Below are 17842 nucleotides of genomic sequence, written 5' to 3' on the forward strand. Positions count from 1 at the left end.
TAATCTAAGCAATCAAATAACTAATAGTTGTTAATCACTATCAATCCCCGGCAACGGCGCCAAAAACTTGGTGCGAAATTTGTAACCCACTAACTTACCGGCAAGTGCACCGGGTCGTACCAAGTAATACCTTACGTGAGTAAGGGTCGATCCCACGAGGATTGATGGATTAAACAACAATAGCGTTTGATAGGATTAGTTAGACAAACAGAAAATAGTGTTGGAAGTTCAAAAGCATTAAAAAGTAAATTCAAGAATTTCAGAAAACAAGCAGCAAATGAGTTGTGAAATATATATGGGAAAACAGTTAAGGCTTTAGAGTTATCTATTTTCTGGATTGATTTTTCTTATTAACTATTCTAATCATACAAGATTTAACTCATGGCAAACTATTTGTGACTAGACCCTAATTCCTTAGACCTTCCTAGTCTCCTCTAAAATTCATCAACTGCCAATTCATTGGTCAATTAATTCCAATTAGAGGGTGATGATTAAATTCCAGTTTATATGCCACAAGAATCCTAATTGTCCAAAAATAAAGGGATTATATATCACGTATCCCGTTAAATACAAACAATTAGAAATTCAGGATAATATGTTTTCAAGCTATTGTTCAAGTAAAGAGCTTTTCCAAGTTATACAAGAACTCAAATAGAACATGGGTCATACTTCCGTTTCACCCAAATTCATAAAATAAAGAACGAAAACAATTATTGAAATATAAATCAAAACAAGAATTAAAATAAAAAAAAATAATATTATCAATCCATACAATAGACAGAGCTCCTAACCTTAACAACGGAGGATTAGTTGCTCATGGAATATGGAATGTAAATTTGTATGGAATAATGTTGTGGAATATGTTGTTCTAGAACCACCCTATTGGGATCCCTTTATATCTAATCTTAATAATTTAAAAATCCAATTTCAAAAATTAAAATTAAAATAATATCTTTTCCTAAAATAAGATTTGAATTTAAATTCGAATCAATTAACATGTCTTCAGCTGATGGGTGGGGACCACTTGATTTGTCCATTCTACAGCTTCTAATCTGTGTTTTCTGGGCTAAGAACTGGGTTAAAACAGCCCAGAAATTGCCCCCAGTGTTTTTCTGCATTTTCTGCACGTGGCGCATGTGACGCGTCCGCGTCATCCACGCGTTCGCGTTAGGCACGCGATCGCGTCATTGCAATCTCCTCCATCCCGCGCGGTTGATAAACCCATATTTTATGATATATTTTGTGCTTAATCTGAGTGATTTATTCAATCCTTCACCCACTTATTCATATTAATTGCATGGTTTTACTTTACCTTTCTTATTATGTGATGTATGTGAAAAATATGTTTTCTATGCTTAAAAATAATTATTTTAATTACCTTTATTTCCATTCGATGCCGTGATTAGTGTGTTGAGTAGTTTCAGATCTTCTAAGGCAGGAATGACTTAAAGGATGGAAAGGAAACATACAAAAATGGAAGGAAAGCATAAAACGGAGTTTGTGAAGAAACTGGCAGCCACTAGAAAAGAAAAGGGTTAAAATGGCGGTTTTTTAAGGTAATTACGGCGGTTACAACTGCCATTATTACGAAAATGGCACCCCCAAGAAACGCCAGAATTCTGGGCGCCATTCTGGTTATTACAGCGGTTTTCAGAAAACCGCCGTAATAACCAGTGGATAATACGGCGTTTTTGGCGGTTAAAACGGCAGTTTTAACCGCCATTTTAACCAAATAAAATGGCGGTTTTGTTTTTGTTTAAAATGGCGGTTTGTAACCGCCGTTTTTACCTGGGTTTAATGGTACCCTTTTCGTTTAAAATGGCGTTTATAACTGCCGTTTTTACCTGTATTTAATGGCATCCTTCTCGTTTAAAAATGGCATTTATAACCGCCATTTTTACCTGGGTTTAATGGCAACCTTTTCGTTTAAAATGGCGTTTATAACCGCCGTTTTTACCTGTATTTAATGGCATCCTTTTCGTTTAAAATGGCATTTTTTAACTGCCATTTTTATCAGGATATAATGGCACCATTTTTGTTTAAAATGGCATTTTTAGCCGTCGTTTTTACCTAATTGTAATTTTATACTTTTTAAAATGAAATTGAAAATATGTATTTAAAGTGACATTTTTAGAACTCAAACATTAAAATCTCATAATAACCAAAAAGCATAACCTTAAATCAAACATCATAACAAGATTTTTAATTCATACACAGTCTCCAAAAATAAAAAATCATAATCCTAAAACAAAGTATCAAAGATAACATTTTTCAATAATTTGTCTTCACATATATCTATAATACTTAATACATAAAATCTTTATCATACAAGATCATGCTTCTTTGTTGCTCGCTCCAGAAGACCTACTTCCTAACTCTCTTGGTGATGGAATCTCACTCTCTTGATCCAATCCCTACAACAAAAATATAATTATGAGCACAATAAAAAAAGATATAAAACTGAATCTAAAACTATTAATATAAAATTATTCAATCAAAAAAGAAAAGATCAAAGATCACATAAAACTGAATCTGAAACTATTAATATAAAACTGAATCTGAAACTATTAACATATAATCCAACAAGGTCATATGAATGCAACTTCTGCAAGAGAGGCTTCTCTAATGCACAAGCACTTGGAGGTCACATGAACCTTCATAGGAAGGACAAATCAAAGATCAAAGAGCAGCAACAATTTTCTTCTTCTTTAAATCAAACTACTCATCATCAACAATTTTTATTGGAGGGGAATCTTGGTAGTAACAATGATAATAATAATAAAGAGCTTTTGAATGTGCCTCATCAACCAGTTATGGACGATGAAACCAATAATAATAATGTTGTGATGATGAGGCAGTTACCACTCTTTTCAGAATCATCATCATCGTCTCCTCCTCATCATCATCTTCAACAGCAAGAGGATCAAAATGTAAGAGCTTCTTCAGCCACGTATCCCTCAGCTATAGAACCTTCTGATTTAGCTTTGTTTCGTACATAGGACTTCAAATGACCTAAATACCTAGTTTGTATAATTAAGTGACAGGTCAAATACCTAAGCAAGATATAACTAAGTGATAAGTTAAATGAATAATGATTGAAAAGAGATATTTACCTCTCAATAGGATACATCCACCTATAGTGTACTGGTCCTCCGAGTTTTGCTTCATCAACTAGATGATAGGTTAAATGAACCATGATTGTAAAGAAAGAAGGAGGGAACAACATTTCTAAATGACAAAGGGTAAGGATTATTCGAGGTTGGAGCTTCTCAAGTTCTGTAAGACTTAAGCTTTTAGAGCACAACTGTTGAAAGAATGAAGACAACTCTATTAGCACTGCAGTAACTTTATCTAGTAGCACATTACGTATGGCAATGGGTAATAGTTGCTGCATAAGAACGTGGCAATCATGGCTCTTCAATCCAGAAAGCTTTCTTTGCTTCAGGTCAACACATCGTGAAATATTACTCGAGAGACCATCTGGTACTCTAATATAACATGCAGTCATTAGGGCAAGCAGGTATCTTGGTATAATTAAGCCCTAGTTTATTTATGGCTTTCTTGGCCTCATAGAATGTATTTGAAATCTATGCATTTCCAAAAGCATCTTTTAATAACTTGAGGATTTCGGTCATGGCTTTGTCGCTTATTCTATATAAGCACTTTATGTGATACAGACTAATTAAGAAAGACAGTTTTGAATACTTTGTGCACCCTTCATACAATTGTTCATTGCCATCTTCTAACAACTTGTAAAATTCTACATTTTCTCCATTGTGCTCTTCATTTGCTGCATTGTCTCCATCTTCATCTTCTATGTTGTCTTCATCTCCACCTCCATCTTCATTCAAGTCAAGTCCAGCAACTCCAAACGCGTCATTGAGCATTGTTACCATTGGATGCTGAGATGTCGAATCATCTTGTACAATATGACTAGTTTGATGAACTTGTGACCCAACTCCAACTACTTCTTCACCATGCCAATACCAAACTTTGTAGTTTTCTGAAAATGGCTTGACTATTAAATGTTCAAAAACTTTCTCTCTTGTTTGCCACTTGCCAAAACCACACACCGGACAAGGGCATTGAATCTGACGACCCGTGAGAGATCGATGCTCAAAAGCAAAATCCAAAAACTTGTTTAAACCATCTTTATACTCATGCATGGTTCGTGGTTTTCCAATCCATGACTTATTGATTGTCATGACTAAGAGGAACTACAAATAAGAATTTTAAAAAATCTATTCATTAAAATTCTATATATATTCTAAAGGCAAGAAATTTATTCTTTTATATGCAAATTAGATATTAAAAACTTACTTAAATAGTATTTAAAAGAAAATATAAGAAAATTATAATTATCTCTTTCAAATGATAATTCCCTTCTTTTTTCTTTCCCAGCAAATATTAAAACTTGAAGCTTTCAAAGTAAAGTAGCTAGCAGCAAGAGTTGAAGAAGATCTAAAAGCTGTTTCAAATAATCAGCATGCATGTGGTCAACTAGAATGATAAGAATAGTATAAACTCAACAGTGTGCAGCCTACAATAGAAATGGAAAAACTACTTACAGGTCTGACATCTGAGGTAAAGAAAAAATTTTATTGGTCTTTCATGTAACAAAACTAGATTATTACTTAAACAATATAAATTTCTTACATGTGATGATGTATATTTCACATCAGCACACACATATGTTGACTTTGATATTGTAATCAATTTCCAAATATCTTCTATATCTTTTATATATGAGTAACATTTTAATAATTTAAGTTGGTATAATCAGCTAATCAAAATTTAAATATAATTATACTTTGGTGGATTTATTTTAATGGAAATTTTCTTCCTTGGAAATGCTCCCTTATGGAAGATTCGGTTGCTGGGACATAGTTTTCGGATTAGAGCATGATAGTTTAAAATTATTAAATAAAATAGAATAAGTCATGAAGCATGAAAAATATTCAATGTGCCTTATACGAATGTGAATATAGCCTTAACAACAACGTTTTAATTGAATATGCTTGCTTAAAATTTAGGGGTTTTTTCTTTTAATATTTTTTTACTAGTCTTGTATCACTGTTACTTGTGCCTAAAGTAGTTTCTACCATTCTAAATTTCTAATCCAAGATGAAGGGAATTGAAAGTGCTCTTTCTTAATATTAATTGCTTTTCTAATTCTCACCAGAACCGAAGAAAAACTCAATTAATAAGATTCAAATAAGATTGGCGAACATAGAAAACATTAGTCCCTAACAAAAATAGGTTATTGTTAGAAATAAGGAATGTCCTGAATACAAGAGTTTTATTGGTTTATGATGCAAAATTTTCTACAAACTTTAATTGTTTAACTGACTTTTTGATTGATAAAGAATGCTAAATTCAACTAACGAACAAAATGGTTGTTTCAATTCTTAATTAATAAAAGAAAGTAACTAGCTATGACTTTGTCTTCTTGATGTTTCTCTATTTTTTTTTAATGTTTAATGGTGGTTGGAAAAATTCCAAGGACTCTTGTGAATGAGGAGTATGCTGACAATTACTTGACAGAAGAGAAAGGCAAGAGGAATCTGTTTCTTCAAAGTTCATTGACTTGTGCAATCTTAAACAACTATTTCATTCTATTAATCTGTTTAACAAGTTTAATCCTTTCATCAATTAATATATTTAAATATAGCTTATTTTTAAAAATCTTAAAGAAATTGGTGATTGGAACCAGCAAGAATAATTTAAGGTACAAATACAAATTATTACAATACCCTATCTTTGCAATATATGAAATTAAATTAATTTTTATAACACTAGTTTGTTTTTTTCTGAGAAGCCAAGTTATTTGTATTATTTGAATGAGTAGGAAAAAATCTGTCTAGAAAGGAGACAAGGCATGGCAAACAAGATACTGAAGAATTTATAGCAGAGACATGTGATGTTAAAATTATAAGAGAAGGAGAGGAAGTAATTGATCAGAAATATAATCATGTGAATTGCAGTAAATGGACAATTTACTATGATAGAATATAATCATAAATAATTACCTTATTGTTTTGTTGCTCTAGACCATGTACTAACAAGGTGTTAACAAGCAATAATTACTGTGGGAATTTATATGGACTAGCGTTACTCGCAACCACCTTCACCAAAGTACTCAATAGAAATAGAATAAATCATATTTGGAACTTGTAAGCATATGCTTAAGCAATATTTTTGGGGAACATGTATTAGTTGACTAGTGAATTGGGCTCATATGACACTATAACCATACTTTTGTAGTGAATTTTATTCTTCAATATAAATAGAGAGAGGATATCTAACATCAAATTAATCATTCCTATATAATCAACCAAGTACACACATATTGAAGCAGAAAACATTATTGTTTTTGCTCAAGAGATTAAAAGAATATGTACTTGTAACAATTCATGTATTGCATATTACAAGTAAGAAATTCCTTACCTGAAATTTTCAGAAGCTTTTGCTGAAAAACAGAGTTGAGACCAGATTCAATATCTGCAGAAATAACAGAGGCCAAGTTTGGTCAGCTAGTGCAACAAACTCGAGCACAGATGCAGCTTTTTCTTGTAAAATGGGTGAAGAGGACTTCAGAATCTCAACAAGACGTGCAATGAAATTAGATTCCAGTATAACATTCCTGAAGATCCAAATAGAAAAAAAAATCAATGTCAACAAAAACTTTGGAGAGAATTTATGGCTTCTTGCTCAGATCAATCTAGGAACTCCGTGTAATTAAACTTCAATAACACCATCGAAGTCTGCTTTAGATCCTTATGGTCAACCTAGAGTTTGTTTTTGATATGGCTTGTTCAGTTCTTAACCCAGCTGGAATTTCACTTTTCGCTTTGTCAAACATCTTCAATTCAGATTACCAAATTTGATCACACGATTTAACCAAGTTGCATAAAAACTAACTATATTGTATACAACAAATACAGATTAAGGCATCTACTATGATAGATTTGCATGATACTGACATCATGTCTATAAATCATATCAAAGGGGTGAAAGGACATCTACTGATCGATGGAGACATCTTCAATTCTTGTATTTTTATTTGATTTGATATAATTTTAACCTTTCTGTCTTCAAAATCTATACAAGATTATGGTTTGGAGAATGAAGAAAACTTAGATTCCTATGGCTACAAATGAAATCTGACACCATTTTATTCCCTAATCCTTTTAAAAAGCAGAATTAATTAACTCTTCTAAACAGCAATCAGTAGGGATTTGAAGGACAGTTCACACACATGGGACCAAAAGAAAAATTGCTAATGTGTCTAAGTGCAAGGGTTCAGTTAATGCAAAAAATATTGAACAGAGCAAGGGCAGCAGAGCTAAACAACTACAGAGATTACTCATTTATAGCTTTGCTTAAAAGAACCAAAAAAGAACAAAGAGGCAAATAGAGAAATTGAGATTGGAGCAGTTTTTTCTGAGATCTAAGATCTGAGATCGGAGATCAGAGAAATACCTTAATAGAAGTAAGCAATAGAAGATATGAGTTCAGAGAGAGAGAGAGAGAGAGAGAGAGAGAGAGAGAGGAGGGAGTAAAGTTAAGAAAGAAGACCTGAGATCGTCGTCAATCAACCCCGCACCAACAGCAATCCAATGCTTCAAGGAAGACCCAAAAATCCCTAACAGAGCTGTAGAGAAACAAAACCCCCCAAAAATCAGCACCAAAAGCAATTTTGAAACCCTAACCCAAACAAAAACAAAGAAATCGGTGCCTTCTGGAATCGAAATGCTGAGGTCAGTAGCCACCAGAACCTTGCCTCTCGCCGAAATCTTCGTCTCCACAGCACAAAAGAAAAAACAAAATAAAATAGCATTTCAATTTAACTTGAGAGGGAGAGGTACCTGGAGAGATCGTAACCAGTGGAGAGAGGAGAAGCCCTAGAAGGAAGAACGGCGTTTTTGGAGAGCTTCTTTACACGGAGGAGATGATGAACGTTGTTTGTTCAGAGAGGAGATCGTAACCAGAGCGTTGTTCAGAGAGGAGATGATGAACGTTGTTTCTTACCTTTACGTTGTTTGTTGGTGTAACCAGATCGTAACCAGAGAGGAGAAGCCCTAGCTAGAACGAAGAACGGCGTTGAATGAGCCAGGATTACAATTTTTTTTCATTTTATATGCGTGTGAAAACGGCGGTTCAAACCGCCATAATCACCAGAACTGCCAAAATATATAAAGCCAATTACGGCAGCAGCAACAATTGCCATAATGTCTCGATATTATGGCGGTTCTTTAAAACCGCCTTAATATCAATGCCATTTTAACCCTTTTTTTTTGTAGTGGCGCATGCTAGTGCGAAGAGAGCACGACGCGAATGCATGACTGACGCTATCGCGCGCCTAAGCAGAACACATATGACGCGGTCGCATGACTGACGTGACCGCGTGACAAGGAAAAACTCCGAATGACGTGACCGCATGACCCACGTGGACGCGTGACAGAGGCCACGCACCAGTAATTGCAGAAAACGCTCCCAGCGAATTCTGAAGCCCTTTTTGGCCCAAATCCAAGTCCAGAAGGCATAGACCAGAGGTTATGAAGTGGGGGAATGCATCTATTCAAAGGGAGTCTCCACTTTAGTTTGTTTTGATGATTTAGATTTAGTTTAGAGAGAGGTTTTCTCCTCTCTCTTCTCTCTTTAGGACTAGGATTTAGAATTAGGATTTTATTCGCTTTCAGGATTATCTCTTTATCAGGTTCAATATTCCCTTTTATTTACTTTTGCAATTTAATTTATGAATTCTTCCATGTTACAGATTACTCTTTTGAATTAATGTTATTTGAGGTATTTCAGTGCTTTCTTTTATTTACATTATTGTTATTCCCATCTGAAGATATTTTTATGCCAGTAGATTTACTTTTCTCCTTTTGGTCTTGGTTAAGAAATCAGTAACTCAGGAGTTATCAAACTCAAACATGATTGATAATTGTTATCTTTGTTAATTGAATTGAACTTCAATAATCCCAATCTTTTCTTAGGAAATAAATAGGATCCGAAGATCAAACCAATTAATCCCTTGACCTTCCTTTATCTTAGTAAAGGTTAACAAAGTGGAATTAAGATTCAATTCTCATCATCATTGATAAGGGTAACTAGGATAGGACCTCCAATTTCTCATACCTTGCCAAAAGTTTATTTACAGTCATTAATTTATTTTACTTGCCATTTAAATTGCTTGTTATTCATTTACTTTATTTGCTAATTAAACTATTCACTCCTCATTCTCAAAACCCCAATTTACAATCTCCATAACCGATAATAAGAACATACTTCCCTGCAGTTCCTTGAGAAGACGACCCGAGATTTGAATACTTCGGTTATCAATTTATTTAGGGGTTTGTTACTTGTGACAACCAAAATGTTTGTACGAAGGGATTTCTGTTGGTTTAGAATCTATATCTACAACGCGACTATTTTTATAAAATTCTTAACTAGCAAAAATCCTAACGTCAAAATGGCGCCGTTGCCGGGGAACTGCAATCGTGTGCCTTATTATTGGTTATTGTAAATATTTTTCTTTTAGTTGTTTATTTGTCTTTATTTTCCCCTTTTATTTTTATTACCTACTATGAATTCTCACCCCTTTTGCTTTGAGTTTGGTTCTAATGTTATTGAAAGGAATGAAAGTTATAACAGGAATATGCATTAAGGTCAGAGCAATCAAAGATGGATGGAGCCAAGAGGATCTGATAAACCCTTTAGGCAACAACACCCTCCAAGATATCATGGACAAAGACCATTCTACAATGCATACCAAGGCAATAGACATGGTGGACAACCTTGTAGTTACCAACAAGCCCCACCCTATGCTTATAGACCATGCTCTCAACATAACTCTGAACCACCACACTCAAAAGCTCCTTTTCGCCATTCACCACCATATGATCCTCATTTACCCCGATTCCAATCCAATTACTCCCAAACATCACCACTTCCCCATGTACCATATCCAAATCTATCACCCCGAGAATCAGAGGTTCACCTCAAGAAAATAGTAGATCAACTTCAAACAACCTTTCATCAACTGGAGCAAGCAGTAAGGCAATTAGCTTCTAGACGTTCGAACATTCAAGGGCCTCCCAAAGCCCCATGTGGACAATCTAATGAAGACCGTAGCATGAAAGATATATTAGAAACTCCAGTGGACAAGATAGAGCATGACTTCGTACTAGAACAAGTAGAGGAAGCTGTCATTATACAAGAAGAAGAGTTAGTTGAAGACTTAGGGGACGCTGAACCTCCATGGGAACCCAGAGTTGTGGAGAATTCTTTCAAGGACGTTACAACTGATGCTAAGGAGGATAATGCACAATCCCCAAGGCAGGTATTTCATGAAAAACTACACAGAATAACCCAAGAAGCAAGTCTCCTTGATGATAATAATCTCAAGTCAAGTTCTTCTGGTAATGAACTCGCATCCGCGAGTGAATTCTCTGAGATCGAAGAGTCTTCCCCAAGTGAATACGAAGATGATTGATGACAAGTCATCTTAGCCTAACTTTACTAGTCTTTTTCTTTGTTTTTATTAGGTTTTATGCACTTTCTTGTATTGTAAGCAAGTAATTTAGAGTGGAATTGCATGGTTTCTTTGAATCAATCAACCACCCTTTAATTGATATTAAATCATGAGGTTTAAGCTAAATTTAATTGGTAATTAATTGATTTATAAACCTTGTGAATTTTATGATACTTTGATTGGTTGATTTGATTACTTATAGGTGAAGAAAGAAGAAAATAAGAAAAGCGTGGCTTAAGGAGCGTGTCTAAAGGAAGCAAAAAGCGTGCCCAAGGAAAGAAAAAGCGTGGCAAAAATCAAAGAAGAGTGAAAGCTAAGTTGAGAAAGCAAACTGAGCTTCACAAGGAAAAATGGGAAAGAACAAAGCACCAAGCTCAGTTCAATTAGTCAACTGAGCACTAAAGAAAGCAAGGAAACAACATGAAGCTCAGTTCACTAAGTGAGCTTTATCGGGGACTTCTCAAAATTTATTCAAGATGAAGTTCCAAGGGAGGAAGCCACCAAGTTTCGAACCAATGACCAAAGGCAAGCAAGGAGCGCTCTTTGCAAAGAAAATCAAGAAGAATTAGCCAAAATGCCTCCTCCAAGGTTCGAACATGGAACCACACACTACCAAGCTTGCAAGGAAAATAACACAAGATGCTTGGGCCAAGTTTCGAACTTGGGAACTCTTGGGAACACAAGGGAGGAGCGCCACTTTTAATGCAAAGAAAATGAGCCAAGATGGCTCTCCCATGGTTCGAACCAAGAAGCTCCATGAAAGGCAAGGAGGGAGCATCCACTCTTCCAAGAAAAATAAGCTTCCCTTGCTTCCACCAGGATTTGAACTTGGGAGAGTGAGGTCCCAAGCAAAGCGCTACACATAGGGAGCTCAGTTGGTTTTCCCAACTGAGCACTACTTCCCTCTCATCCCCCACACTTTGGCGCAACAAAATGCTCACCAAGGGGCTGTGACACGCAACAAGAAGCACCAAGGAGCAAGTCTTGTGCGCACCATGACACGGCCAAGACATAGAGCTCAGTTTAAAATTCCAACTGAGCTCTAGTGTCATGCAACATTACCAAGGGACTGGACGCACCAAATTGGACACGGATAGCAACATTTGGGGGCTCAGTTTGGTATTTGAACTGAGCTTCCCCCTGGAAGGTGCATTTTGGGCCAAAATTCACTAAAAATCCAATTTAATTAATTTCTTCACCAAATTTTAAAGCCCACCCAAATTCTTAGATCCAAATTAGGAAGTGTATAAATAGGTGTTAGTTTGATTTAGGAAGGACTTTGACATCTAGCATTTTTTTTTTACTTTCACTTTTGGCTTTCTTTTGATTTCCATTTTTGTAATTTTGAGCTTTTACTTTGAATTTGGATCTTAGAGAATTGGGAAGGAGAATTGATCTCTCTTCTTCCTTGTTCTTGCTTGAGCATTCTTTACTTCTTGTCTTGGATCTTGGGTGGAAAATTGAAGAACTTCTGTTTCAATCTCACCTTGATCATGTTTACTTTCTGCATAATTCTAGAACTTAAATTTCAATTCTGTTTACTGCTTCCATACTTCTATTTCTTCTGCAATTTACTTTTCTATTTTCATTTTGCAATTGTTCTTGTTGGATCAAGGAAGGATTTGAGATCTAGACTTATTTTCTAGTCTCTTCCACTCCTGAGATCTTCAACATCCTTTTAATTGCTGCAAATTAAGCATCACTTTCTGTTTTAATTCCTTAAGCATTTCCATCTTTCTGTTTAGATCTACTTTAATTCAATTCACCTTCTGCTCTTCTGTTTTGTTGTAATTTACTTCTGCTTGTTTAAATTCTGCATTCCCAGCTCCCAATCCCCTTTTATAATTCAAGTAATTTACATTTCTTGCACTTTAAGATTCAGTCATTTACATTTCTTGCAATATAAGTTTCTTCAATTTACATTACTTGCACTTTAAGATTCAGCACTTTTACTTCTTGTTCTCTTTAATTTACTGCAATTCTTCCCTATCCCTTTACAATTTATGCAATTTAGTTTCTGCCAAATACAAACCACTCAACCAATACTTGATTCGCTTGACTAAATCAACCACTAAACTAAAATTGCTCTATCCTTCAATCCCTGTGGGATCAACCTCACTCATGTGAGTTATTATTACTTGATGCAACCCGGTACACTTGCCGGTGAGTTTTGTGTTGGATCATTTTCCACACATCAAGTTTTTAGCGCCGTTGCCGGGGATTGATTTAGATCAACAATGATTAAGTGGGTGAGAAGTCTAGATCAAGCATTTTCTTTATTTTTGTTTTCTGTTTTAAATTGAAACCAAGGTGTTTGAGTTTTTGCCTCACTAAGAAATTCTCATCTCTGATATGAGTAATTTTAATTTTCCTTGGTGTTGTGTTTTCCAAAATTCAAATAGAGTTCAACTCATCTTATGATCAAACAAATTTCATGGGATATTACCCACCATCACCAATATCTAATGGTGGCTGGGAATATCACCAAGAAAATACAAATTCTAAGCACTCCAATCCATGGAGATTTGCTTCAGAGACACAAGATGAGCAAGAAAACCATATGGGATATTTTCTTCCACCACAAAAAGATGCAAGTCATGATTCTAATGGTGGCTGGGAAGGGAATTCTAATGTTCCATATGATATTCATCCAAAGATATCATCACTTGACCATGCTTCAACAGAAAGCCCCTTTCAAAACTCACCATCCACACAAACTTCCATGAACCACTCAAGGTTCTCAAAGCTTGAGTCCATGCTCAAAAGATATGAGGAGAAGACAACGAAAGTTTGGAAAGAACAAGAAAACTCCCTCAAAAACATGGAAGTGCAGCTAGCTCAATTGGTGAGTACAACGAAGACGGAGGAAAAACAAGAGGAAGAGGCTACTGAGTCAAGTGGATTTTTAGTGAAGAAAAAAGAGGTGGTGAAAGTATTGGAACCTGAAATTGCACTTGAGATGACAAAAGAACCTGAACACTCACAACCTCCTCAAACTCCCCTGGACCAAAAAGTCTCAACAATTGAATCTGAGATTAAAAGATATGTAGAGGAGATGAAGAAATGTTGGGAAGATCAACAAACCTCATCCATGAAAGAACTATTAAAACAAATGTTGAGTGTAAAAGAGGAAGTGGAGGAGCAAGAAAGTGAGGAAGTCATTCCAGAAAATTTACACTCAAGAGAGGCAGAGAAGTACACTGATGAGCGGATAATTTATACGCTTTTTGGCATTATTTTTAGTATGTTTTTAGTAGAATCTAGTTACTTTTAGGGATGTTTTCATTAGTTTTTATGTTAAATTCACATTTCTGGACTTTACTATGAGTTTGTGTGTTTTTCTGTGATTTTAGGTATTTTCTGGCTGAAATTGAGGGACTTGAGCAAAAATCAGATTCAGAGGTTGAAGAAGGACTGCTGATGCTGTTGGATTCTGACCTCCCTGCACTCAAAGTGGATTTTCTGGAGCTACAGAACTCGAAATGGCGTGCTTCCAATTGCGTTGGAAAGTAGACATCCAGGGCTTTCCAGAAATATATAATAATTTATACTTTGCCCAAGTTTAGACGACGCAAACTGGCGTTCAACGCCAGCTCTCTGCCCAATTCTGGCATTCAGCGCCAGAAACAAGTTGCAAAGTAGAGTTCAACGCCCAAACTGGCACAAAAGATGGCGTTCAACTCCAAGAATGACCTCTCCACGTGTAGACTTCAAGCTCAGCCCAAGCACACACCAAGTGGGCCCCGGAAGTGGATTTATGCATCAATTACTTACTTCTGTAAACCCTAGTAACTAGTTTATTATAAATAGGACTTTTTACTATTGTATTTGACATCTTCGGATCATCCTGGATTGTATTTCTGATCCTGTGATCATATTTTGGGGGCTGGCCATTCGGCCATGCCTACCCTCTATTCACTTATGTATTTTTCAACGGTAGAGTTTCTACACTCCATAGATTAAGGTGTGGAGCTCTGCCGTTCCTCAAAGATTAATGCAAAGTACTACTATTTTTCTATTCAACTCAACTTATTCCACTTCTAAGATATTCTTTCGCACTTCAACCTGAATGTGATGAACGTGACAAACATCATCATTCCCTATGAACGCGTGCCTGACAACCACTTCTGTTCTACCTTCGATTGAATGATTATCTCTTGGATCTCTTAATCAGAATCTTCGTGGTATAAGCTAGATTGATGGCGGCATTCATGAGAGTCCGGAAAGTCTAAACCTTGTCTGTGGTATTCTGAGTAGGACTCTGGGATTGAATGACTGTGACGTACTTCAAACTCGCGAGTGCTGGCCGTAGTAACAGACGCAAAAGGATAGTAAATTCTATTCCAGTATGATCGAGAACCTCAGATGATTAGCCGTGCTGTGACAGAGCATTTGGACCATTTTCACAAGAGGATGGGATGTAGCCATTGACAACGGTGATGCCCTTACATAAAGCTAGCCATAGAAAGGAGTAAGACTGATTGGATGAAGACAGCAGGAAAGCAGAGGTTCAGAGGAACAAAAGCATCTCTATGCGCTTATCTGAAATTCTCACCAATGATTTACATAAGTATTTCTATCCTTCTTCTATTATTTAATTTTGAAAACTCCATAATTATTTTATATCCGCCTGACTGAGATTTACAAGGTGACTATAGCTTGCTTCATACCAACAATCTCCGTGGGATCGACCCTTACTCACGTAAGGTTTATTACTTGGACGACCCAGTGCACTTGCTGGTTAGTTGTATCGAAGTTGTGATAAATTATGAATTGAGATTAGAGCACCAAGTTTTTGGAGCCATTACCAGAGATCACAAATTTGTGCACCAAATTTTTGGCGCCGTTGCCGGGGATTGTTCGAGTTTGGACAACTGACGGTTCATCTTGTTGCTCATATTAGGTAATTTTCTTTTTGTTTTATTTTCAAAAAATTTTCAAAAATCTTTCAAAAAAAAAAATTTCTCCTTTGTTTTCAAAAATTTTTAAAATAAATGTTTTCAAAAATATATTTTTCTTCAGAATTTTTAAGAATGAATTCTAGTGTTTCATGAAGCATGTTGAAGCCTGGCTGGCTGTAAAGCCATGTCTAATTCTTTTAGACTGAGGCTTCCACTTATAAGTATATGAAGTTGGATGAAGTTGTATACATGAGAGGTATCTATGTTTGCTGAAGCTTGGCTGGCCATTGGCCATGTCTAGTGTTTTGGACTGGAGCTTTCATTGAAAGCTTGGCTGGCTAGTGAGCCATGTCTAATTCCTGGACTGAAGCTTTAGACTAACAATGCAAGATTCCTGGAATTCATATTAAAAATTTTGGAATCCTCATTTTTTCTTTTACAAATAATTTTCGAAAAAAAAAATTCAAAAAAAAATTTAGAAAATCATAAAAATCAAAAAAATATTTTGTGTTTCTTGTTTGAGTCTTGAGTCAGATTTTAAGTTTGGTGTCAATTGCATACTCATCTTGCATTTTTCGAAAATTGCATTCATGCATTCATAGTGTTCTTCATGATCTTCAAGTTGTTCTTGGTAAGTCTTCTTGTTTGATCTTGATGTTTTCTTGTTTTGCATCTTTTCTTGTTTTACATGTGCATTTTTGCATCCATAGAGTCTAAACATGAAAGATTTCTAAGTTTGGTGTCTTGCATGTTTTCTTTACATTAAAAATTGTTTCAAAAATATGTTCTTGATGTTCATCATGATCTTCATAATGTTCTTGGTGTTCATCTTGACATTCATAGCATTCTTGCATGCATTCATTGTTTTGATCCATAACTTTCATGCATTGCATCATTTTTCATGTTTTTCTCTCTCATCATTAAAAATTCAAAAATTAAAAAAATATCTTCCCCTTTTTCTCTCATAAAATTCGAAAATTTGAGTTGACTTTTTCAAAACTTTTTAAAATCTAGTTGTTTCTTATGAGTTAAATCAAATTTTCAATTTAAAAATCTTATCTTTTTCAAAATCTTTTTCAAAATCAAATCTTTTTCATTTTTCTTAGTTATTTTCGAAAATTTTAAAAATATTTTTCAAAAATCTTTTTCTTAATTTTACATCAAATTTTTGAAAATAACAATAACAATTAATGTTTTGATTCAAAAATTTCAAGTTTGTTACTTGCTTGTTTAGAAAGATTCAAACTTTAAGTTTTAGAATCATATCTTGTGATTTCTTGTGAATCAAGTCATTAATTGTGATTTTAAAAATCAAATCTTTTTCAAAACTAATTTCAATCATATCTTTTCAAAAATATCTTCTTATCTTATCTTTTTCAAAAATTTGATTTCAAAATATCTTTTCTAACTTCCTAACTTCTTATCTTTTCAAAATTTGTTTCAACTAACTAACTAACTTTTTGTTTGTTTCTTATCTTTTTCAAAATCACCTAACTAACTCTCTCTCCTTAATTTTCGAAAATATCTTCCCTCTTTTTCAAAATTTCTTTTTAATTAACTAATTATTTTAATTTTTGATTTTAATTTTCAAAAATTTCAAAATTTTTTCAAAAACCATTTTCGAAAATCACTAACTCTTTTTCAAAAATTATTTTCGAAATTCTCCCTCCCTCATCTTATTCCATTTATTTATTCATCTACTAACACTTCTCTTCATCTCACATCACTGCTCCTATCTTTACCTTTGTGTTTGGATTCTTCATTCTTCTTCACCCCTATTCCTTTTCTTTTTCTACTAACAATAAGGAACCTCTTTACTGTGACATAGAGGATTCCTCTTCTTTTCTTGTTCTCTTCTCTTTCTTATGAGCAGGAACAAGGAAAAAGGCATTCTTGTTGAAGCTGATCCAGAACCTGAAAGGACTTTGAAGAGGAAACTAAGAGAAGCTAAATTACAACAATCCAGAGACAACCTTATTGAAAATTTCGAACAAGTAAAGGAGATGGCAGCCGAACCCAACAACAATAATGCAAGGAGAATGCTTGGTGACTTTACTGCACCTAATTCCAATTTACATGGAAGAAGCATCTCCATTCCTGCCATTGGAGCAAACAACTTTGAGCTGAAACCTCAATTAGTTTCTCTGATGCAGCAGAACTACAAGTTTCATGGACTTCCATCTGAAGATCCTTTTCAGTTCTTAACTGAATTCTTGCAGATATGTGATACTGTTAAGACTAATGGAGTAGATCCTAAAGTCTACAGGCTCATGCTTTTCCCTTTTGCTTAAGAGACAGAGCTAGAGTGTGGTTAGACTCTCAACCCAAAGATAGCCTGAACTCTTGGGATAAGCTGGTCACGGCTTTCTTAGCCAAGTTCTTTCCTCCTCAAAAGCTGAGC

The 17842-nt window shown here is 35.0% G+C and overlaps 1 long non-coding RNA gene across 1 annotated transcript; it reads right to left on the minus strand.

Moving 5' to 3' along the window:
* Positions 1-2150: 2150 nt before the first annotated feature.
* Positions 2151-7438, minus strand: LOC112727386 (uncharacterized). The gene is made up of 4 exons (XR_011868493.1): positions 6448-7438; positions 3114-4217; positions 2863-3020; positions 2151-2414 (listed from the first exon to the last, which is right to left on the minus strand). It is a non-coding gene; the product is annotated as an uncharacterized lncRNA (long non-coding RNA).
* Positions 7439-17842: the final 10404 nt, after the last annotated feature.

This window comes from Arachis hypogaea, chromosome 12, assembly GCF_003086295.3.
Source record: "Arachis hypogaea cultivar Tifrunner chromosome 12, arahy.Tifrunner.gnm2.J5K5, whole genome shotgun sequence".
NCBI classification, from domain to species: domain Eukaryota; kingdom Viridiplantae; phylum Streptophyta; class Magnoliopsida; order Fabales; family Fabaceae; genus Arachis; species Arachis hypogaea.